Source organism: Macrobrachium rosenbergii, unplaced genomic scaffold (assembly GCF_040412425.1).
Source record: "Macrobrachium rosenbergii isolate ZJJX-2024 unplaced genomic scaffold, ASM4041242v1 13895, whole genome shotgun sequence".
Taxonomy (NCBI): domain Eukaryota; kingdom Metazoa; phylum Arthropoda; class Malacostraca; order Decapoda; family Palaemonidae; genus Macrobrachium; species Macrobrachium rosenbergii.
The window spans coordinates 140,123-149,639 of NW_027100721.1; positions in this window are offsets into that span (position 1 = coordinate 140,123).

The window sequence follows — 9,517 nt, forward strand, 5'->3', positions numbered from 1 at the left end:
GTGGGTCCTGTTGAAAACACAAATACACTAAATGAACACATCAACTTCATATGAAAAGAAGAAAGAGAGAGAGAGAGAGAAATTCCATTGCTGGATGTATTAGTCATGAAGGATGGGTAAAATGTAAAACTTAAGGTACACAGAAAGTAGACACTTACCAAGTCATATATACTGTACGTGTTCTCCAGGCACAGGAAATTAAGACGGGAGTCATAACGGGGTTGGCTATCAGGGCTTATAGGGTTTGCAGCTGCGATTCCATAGATGAAGAGCTGGGATACTTCAGGGACAGCTCTGCCACACTTAAATACAGAGTGCTGTTGGATATATATGTAGGCTTCTTGAGGACAAATTTCTTTTCTTTTACTGAATGTCTCAGGTATTCTGAGTCATCTGCATTACAATTTACGTCAAGAAAGGAAGGGAAATCTAGTTCTTCACCCTCGCTATCGATAGAAAAATGAACTTACAGCTGTGACAGATGAGGCTGTATTTAACAGAATAACTGACACTGATAAATAGTGAGGTTACTGGTAGACTGCTACTGAAAGAAAATGAATGCAAAACTGAAACAAAGAACACAAAGACGGAAAAAGGATGGTCAAATGTTCTGTTGTATCGACTACTATAGCAAGTAGGGGGTCCTGACCGATAAGCCCTCTGACCATAATTGTCTCCTGTCTGACCTTTCTTTGTGGGACCTGGTATTCACGTTATACACACACACACACACACACACACACACGCATATATATATATATATATATATATATATATATATATATATATATATATATATATATATATATATATATATATATAGTATACACGTGTTTTGTGAAGGTATGCATATAAGCACAGTAGTCACCTTGCAGTAAAACGATTGAATTAACGAGTTTAGAGAAGCATTCTAGTGAAAGCATTCAGTTTGAGCTCGGCTATCGCCCCGCATTTCAAGGGGTCAGTTCTTCTAAGAATTTTGAATTTGTTCCAGAAGTTTTGAAAAACACAAGTTGAGAATGGATGTAAACTCAATGAATTCCTTTTCAATTTTCAATGGCATTCATGCCTGACCATATCTTAATTTGATGTCTATATGGAAATCTCAGTTGTGAGTAACATGCTTTTTTATTTTCTCCCATTTGGTACATTCAATGAGGGAAAGGTTTTAAGAAAGCGCAAAGAGATGGCCATCTCTGGAGTTGACAAATTTAGAAGACTCATATAACTGTTCCTAAGGAATGTAGGCCCGGGCCTGTAGGGGGTGAGTGCCTACTGTACTGTAGGCATTAATGACTTAAGGTTCTTTGCAGCGTCCTCCTCCCTTCCATGGCTCTAGCTGCTGCTGCTGCTGCTGCAACCCCTTCTCGTTCCTTTTTGCTACCTCCGTTCATATCCTCTTTCCTCCACCTTACTGTCCCTTACACTCTCCTCCTAACAACTGATTCATTGTGCTCCTTCTCTTCAACTGCGAAAGGTTTTCCCCTTCTGTTACTTACTTAACCTTTCAAACCTCTTCACTGTCAATTTCTTCAGCGCTGAATGACTCATCACAGGTCCCTCCCAGCGCCTGGCCTTGTTCCAGAATTCTACATTCCATTTCTATATGTTCCTTATTTTAAGCACTATGAGAATTGATGACTTGACCTGTGTTCACAATAAAAAAAAGAGTTGGATTCGAGAAGGCTTTCACAAGGGTGAAGAGTCAGTCAAACAGGGAAAGACCAGTGGCCAACTCACAGTTTTGTCTCCTAAGAGTTGCAGTGATGTCCTTCATTGACGCTTGCTTTACTTACTTGTCGTCTGAAATACAATAAATAACTAAATAAATAAATAAATAAATAAATTAGTGTCACCTGGTATTCAGACAGTTACTGTCTCAAGCTAAATGGATATGAAATTAAGGTAAATTATATGCACAGATGACAGAATTCAGTATTGTTCGTTTATGAAAGTAAACAAATACTATCATTATTATTGCTCAGAAGATGAAGCCTATTCATATGGAACAAGCCCACCACAGGGGCCACTGAACTGAAATCCAAGCTTCCAAAGAATATTATTGAGGTGTTCACTGGGAAGAAGTAAGCGGAGGTAAGGGGAAATACAGAAAGAAGAGATCTCGATTGTTAAAAAGGAAAGAAAAATGAATTAATAAATAAATAAAACGTATTAAAGTGCAAGGAGAATAGTATCATGTAATAATGTATGCATATGAAAGTGCGACAAAGATAGAGGAGAAGAAACTGGACGTAGCAGAGATGAGAATGTTAAGAAAGAAAGATGGATGTCTGGCGCAATGAGGGACGATCGTAAGGTTACCAAATGAGTAGGTCTACAAAGGTGGCTGCAATATCAGAGGAAGTGTGGGAGGGAGGGAGGGACAGGCAGAGATGGCACCCTGTACACTCTCACTGAGAAGGGAGGGAGGGAGGAGGGAGACCGTACTGGAAGGTATAAATGCTAATGGAGATTGGGGTGGGTAGAAGGAGAAGGTGAGCAGGAGGAGGAGGAGGAGGAGAAGGAGAGGAACATATATATATATATATATATATATATATATATATATATATATATATATATATATATATACATATATATATATATATACATATATATATATATATATATATATATATATATATATATATATATATATATATATATATATATATATATATATATATATATATATATATATATATATATACATATATATATATATATATGAATGTCTTTTCCTGTAATAAGCATCCCTCCCTTCCTGTATATTTGATTCCATCATTTAATTCTGAATTAATCTGTTATTCCTCTGCCTCTCGAGTCGGGCGTCGCAAAAAAAAACGCGCTTATTTGAACCAGTCAACAGCCATTAGTTAGGCCTCCGTACCTTCTTACCCCCCTAAAACATCGTGCGATCCAGAAAACAATACAAACCCCTTCCCCCTCCATCACGCGATGGGGAGACATGTAGGGATTGGGAAGGCCAAAAAGGGCATTTAGCGCTAGGGAACAGGTCAGATTTTAATCTGTAGCCATATAATGATAAATGTGCTTTTCCCATGCCCTCCTTGCTGGTTTTTGACATGCTTGCAGGTACGGGTTGGCCCCGCCAGACGCTCGAAGACGCCCTGCTTTTGAAAAGCAGGAGAGAGACGCGCTTCTGATTTCATATGCACCGGACGCACCGTATTTTTCTCTAGCTCTGCAGGTTGGACTGACTTCAAAGGACACCTGGAAATGGTTGTAGGCACCAATAACAGTCATAAAAGTTTCGTACGTTTGCAAGTAGTCAAGACCAGCCCTCTCCCCTTTTACTTAAACTCCTTACAATTCCATTTCTTTAAACTTTTTAACCTCTTCCTCTGCGAAGGAATCCTCCCTTTGTTGGAATTCTGCCTGTATCCCATGCCTTGCCATTTACGTACTTTGAATTCAAGTAAAGACCCTGTGATAACTATCAATTATCCCTCCACCAGTGCAATTTAAGGGCTATTTAGGTTAAGCCATATCAGTGTTAGTTTTATCTTTGTGTGAGTGTAATCACGTGTTCATTGTTAAAGCCTACGCTGCTCCGATTCTCAGATTGTATTTACATGATCTCATTAAAATCACCTTCTAGGCTACATTATGTTTTGTATTTAAGAACGTGTATTGGGTGATATTTCATAGGAGAATTCCATCTCCTTCAGTGTACAACGTCATTCCTAACTGAGACATCTCCTTCAGGGATGCACACGCAGAACGATCGCTATCCATGCTTCAGTATCTCGTCTGCTATCAAAATCCTGATAATTCCTGGTCACAGTCAGTAACGATTTCCGTTGTGGCCCAAATGTTCATGTGAATTATTCTCCCATCCTGGAGTTCCATCATTTGCATTACCTGAGACTATTTCATGTAATCAGGGTGTTATGACCCCTGTTGGGCCGTAGTGCAGGATCTTATGCACTAAAGATAAATACTCAGTGTTGTTACCAGGTACACAGCAAAACTTAGTCAGTGGAAACGAAAACACAGGGGAAAAACTCTACAATATTTATTACAAACAAAATCACAAGAAAATAACCTTAAATCAACCTTGTGACTGCGGAGGATATACTGAACCTCGTAAATCCCGTGGGATTCCTAACTACCAAAAACTAAGCCCTACATAGAAAAAAAAAAAACTAAGAATAAACATCTGTACACAGGGGCAAAAATGATGCCCAAAGCAATAACTGGCCAGAAAAAAAATACTAATACCTATGACTATAAGAATACGAAAGAAGGCAAAGGATAAAAGAGAGAAAACTTAAATCTTCTACCTAGGATTTATAAACTAAACTTAAACCTAAAGATGAACAAAACCAATACCAAGGTGCAACAAAAAGACTGCCAAAAAACTCATTACAATATACATATATAAGATATAATTCACCAAAAAAAATTAAATTTAAAAAAAAAAAAACAAGTAAACAAATGGCATTAAATGTCTTGCCTTAATGAAGGCCGTGATCCCGTGCACCAGGACTGCTATCAAGGGAAGACTCAGATACAGGTAACCACAGGTGAAGGACAAGTCGGAGACGTCCTTGTTAATAAAATAAGGGCAAATCCCTACCTGATATCTGTCTCCCTACAGTCCTCCTTACGAGCCTGAATGCTCCCACTGCTGCAGCAAAACGGGCGTCCTGGTAAACACAATGCCAGCTGCTTAACGTCTCCGTAAGTGCAGGAGATAAACGACTGCACTTACCACCTTAGGAAACTTTTTCCCACTAAGGTGGCAGCACGACGAAGTCGCAGGTGACTAAGTCAACTGCGACGCAACCAGGATACTCAGTCGCAAGTGACTAATATACACCCGCGAAGGGCAGCTCCCACACGGCAAAATACAGAATACACAACGTCGCAGGTGACCGAAGTGTACCTGCGAGAAACAGCTCCAATAACCGTACACAGGACGAATATTCAATATTCCAAAGCGCCAGCAGCATATCCGTCAGGAGAATCAAAAGGCCCGAACTGCCTGTCGAAGAGCCGCGCTCCTCCAATGTCAAACGCTGGTCTCTTTTCACCAGCCACTTGAAAATAAACACAGAAAAAAAACAAGCGTTAATGAGGCACTTACAAACATATAACGAGCGGGGAGGAGGTTTAACTTGACGAACAGCAGACAGAAGCAAAGCTTAAAATTAAAACCTTAATAACTAATATTCTTACGCTAAGTTTTACTCGACCAGCAGTAACAAGGCTGATAACTACCAAAAAGCAAAAGTAAATATAATTACGTTAATACATAATACAGGGCAAGGCTGAATGTTATTATTATCATTGAACTGATTGTATCGCAGATTGGCCCCATTTTAATCCACTTGCTTGTTGCCAAGTCATTGCATTATTGTTCCCTGTGTCCTATTCTGAATCTGCCCCTTAGTGATTATGTTGTGTCGTGTCTCAGTGTTGATCTGCTAAGTTTCTGTAAATAAATCCCTGTAAATTTGTAAAAGAACTCTAAATTCCCATATGGCTACCTTTCCCATTCAATTGTAAATCCAGGAAATTCTAAGGTAAGTTTTCAAATAACGTCTTCCTTTGCTCATAAACTGTAATTTCTTGGTTTCGTGGCAGCATCAATTATAATTTTGTTTCAATTTCTCACCAAGCTGAGGTCCAGTTTATGACAATATATATATATATATATATATATATATATATATATATATATATATATATATATATATATATATATATATATATATATATATATATATATATATATATATATATATATATATATATATATATATATATATATATATATATATATATATATATATATATATATATATATATATATATATATATATATATATATATATATATATATATATATATATATATATATATATATATATATATATATATATATATATATATATATATATATATATATATATATATATATATATATATATATATATATATATATATATATATATATATATATATATATATATATATATATATATATATATATATATATATATATATATACAAGCTGAAGTGAAAGGACAGGCACCTTGTACAGAAAACAGTTTATGTACTCACACATCAAAACTTATTTGTTTCCTATCAAGAAATATCATTCCTAGCGAAATATTTGAAAGACAATTGCTTTCCATCAAGGTTGTTTTCAAGGGCTCTAAGGAAAATGATAGATGAAAAAATAAACCACATATGATCTTCCCTGCACCAAAAAATGAAAATGTATGCTACTTTTCCTTTTCTACATGATCGTATATTGAGGAATGTCTACATATATTTCAGAAAGTTCTTGCCGCTATTGACCTTAAACTCGTTCCAAATTCCCCACTAACGATCAGGTCACTGTTTCACTTTAAGGTCCATCTTAGCCCCCGTTTGTCTTCGAATGTTGTATACAAGTTTTTGTGCCCAGGATGTGATCGTAGGACACATGTTGGATGTACGAGGAGGAGGGAGAGTCTGCTGAGGGTCCGCATTGAAGCACACAGAGGACCTAGTTTTAGAACTGGTAGTAGGCTGTCCAACCCTGAACATTCCAATATAAGAAATCACTCCAAAATATGTAAACCTTACACAGAGTATGAAGACTCCAGGGTTGCTGGAAGAGTAAACAATGAAAGTGACTTGAACATTTTATTATCTCTTTTAATAAAAAAGACAGTTCCATCTCTAAAGACCCAGTTGTCATCTACACAATTGTTTTTAGCCTCATTTACAGATATGCTGTCATTGTTCTTTCAAATGTTTTCTCTCAGTCTCCTCACTTCCACTGCTCGGCTGGCTTCTTGCGGGAAATTTTATGTTGAATCTGTTTTCCTCTTTATCTTTTATCTCATACTTTTTAGTGATTTTCTGTGCTTTAGTTTTTCTGTGTAATTCACATCAGTGTTTTTAAATGTAAAAGTTAAACTATCATAATGTCTAAAATTGTTTCAGCATTGAAAATGGGACTGGAAAGTACGTCGCGAAACGTCACCCAATAAACTGTTTTATATATAAGATGCCTCCTGACCCTTCGCTTCACTTTGTGTGCTAAAGAGTAGCGGCTCCTCCTCTTTGATATATACAGTATATATATATATATATATATATATATATATATATATATATATATATATATATATATATATATATATATATATATATATATATATATATATATATATATTATTCTTCTTTATCTTCAGCTTTTCCCATCTTTATATGGGGTCGCTGTTTGTTACTTCTGCGATCATGCACCATTACCTCACTCACGTTCTTCTCCTGCATGTCCCTGTTAACTGTGTCTCTCCATCTCATTCTTGGTCTACCTCTCCTCCTTGTTCCAGGCACTTCCATATTCATGGTTCTTTTACATACAGAATCCTCCTCTCTTCTCATAACATGTCCAGACCATTGTAATCTTCTCTGTTGCAGCTTCTTTGATATTTCTGTAACTTTCACCGTCCCTCTTATGAAGTCATTCCTTATCCTGTCTCTTCTTGTCACTGGCACATCCAACGCAGCATTCTCATCTCTGCCACTTCCATCTTTTCTCTTGTGCTTTCTTCACAGGCCATGTTTCACAACTATACATCAATGCAGGTCTGACAATGCTGTTGTACATTTTTCCCTTCATCTTTACATTAAATCTTTTGTCACATAACACACCTGATGTTTTCCTCCAATTGCACCAAGCTGATTGTATTCTGTGATTCACTTCCTCCTCCATCCCTCCACAATCAGTGACATGACCCAAGGTACTTAAAGGATGTAGCTCTTTTACTTCTGCCTGCTCTCTAAGTTGATGCTTCCTCTTGGTCTCCTTTCTTCCTTACTGGTGGTCACTAGCACTATGTCATCTGCAAAGAGTACACCCAAGGCACCTGATCTTTCACTCCAGACACTATCACATCCATTACCATATCAAAAATATAGGGACTCATGGCAGAACCTTGGTGGAGTCCAACTTTCACCTCAAACTTGTCTGTTGTTCCCACTGAGCTTCTTACCTGTGTTGTTGCTTCTCTATACATATCATCTACAATCCTCACATATTTTTCTAAGACACCTTTTTCCCTCATGCATCTCCACACTTCTTGCCTAGGCCCTCGATCATATGCTTTCTCAAGATCTATAAATACAAGATGTAGTTCCTTTCCTTTTTCTCTATATTTTTCCATTACTTGTCGCAATACAAAGATGGCATCTGTTGTCCTTTCCTGGCATGAACCCAAACTGTTCGTCACTTACAGATGTTTCATCCCTTAGCCTTGCCTCTATTTTTCTTTCATAGATTTTCATGGTATGTGCCATCAGCTTTATGCCTAGATAATTGACACAATCTTGATGTCCCTTTTTCTCTGTAAATGGGGACTAGCAGGTTGTTTCTCCAGGCGTCAGGTATCTTCTCCTGCTGGTAGATCTTATTGAACAAGTCCCACAAGATATCAATTCCCTCCTTTCCTAAGCACTTCCACACCTCGACTGGTATTCCATCTGGTCCCACTGCTTTACCTTTCTTCATTTTACTTAGTGCCCACCTCACTTCTCTCCGACTAATCCTGGGAACTTCTCTTTCATTTGCTACTCCATCCTCAATGATATTCCTTGGATTTTCTTCATTTAGAAGATTTTCAAAATACTCTCTCCATCTACTTTTAATTCCTCCTCTTTGTTAGAACCTACCATTTCCATCTTTAATTTGCTTAATGTGTGTGAGGTCTTTTGTTGCTTTGTCTCTAGCTTTGGCTATCCTGTGGATGTTTTTTGCCCTCCGGTGTGTCAACATTCTCATACAGATCATTGAAAGCAGCAGCCTTGTTCTGGCAACTTGTTGTTTTGCAACTTTCTTTGCTTCTTTTGATATTTGCTCATTTTCTTCTGTTTTGTGTTTATCATAGTTCTTTTGGGATTCTTTCTTTTTCTTGATCTTGTCTTGTGTGTCTTTATTCCACCACCAACTTTCTTTATCTTTTGGGGGACCTTTGCCTGATGTTTTGCCTAAAATTTCCTCCCCATGCCTTAGGATCACATTGCTGTTAAACTCCCACCAATCATTTACATCATCTTCCAACTTTATTTCTCTCAGAACATTCTCCTTAAACCTAGATCTCAACTCCACTTTTCTGCCTTTTCTAGCTCCCACCACTTGATCTTAGGGTTACTTTTCCTCTTTCCCTTTGTCCCTTTTCGAATTAAAAGGTCCACAACCACCAGCTTATGTTGTTGGCCAACATTCTCTCCATATATCACTTTACAATCCTTTACTTCCTTAAGATGTTGTCTCCTAAAAGAGCAGAAAATCAATTTGACTCTCTTTTCCACCACTTCTATATGTCACATAATCTTTCTTCATAAAGAATGTATTAATTAGTGCCATATCAAATGCCACTGCGAAGTCTATGATGCCTTCGCCTTCTTCGTTCCTCTCCCCCATTCCTAGTCCTCCATGGATTCTTGAAATCACTCTTCTATCTGTACCTATATGTCCATTCAAGTCTCCACC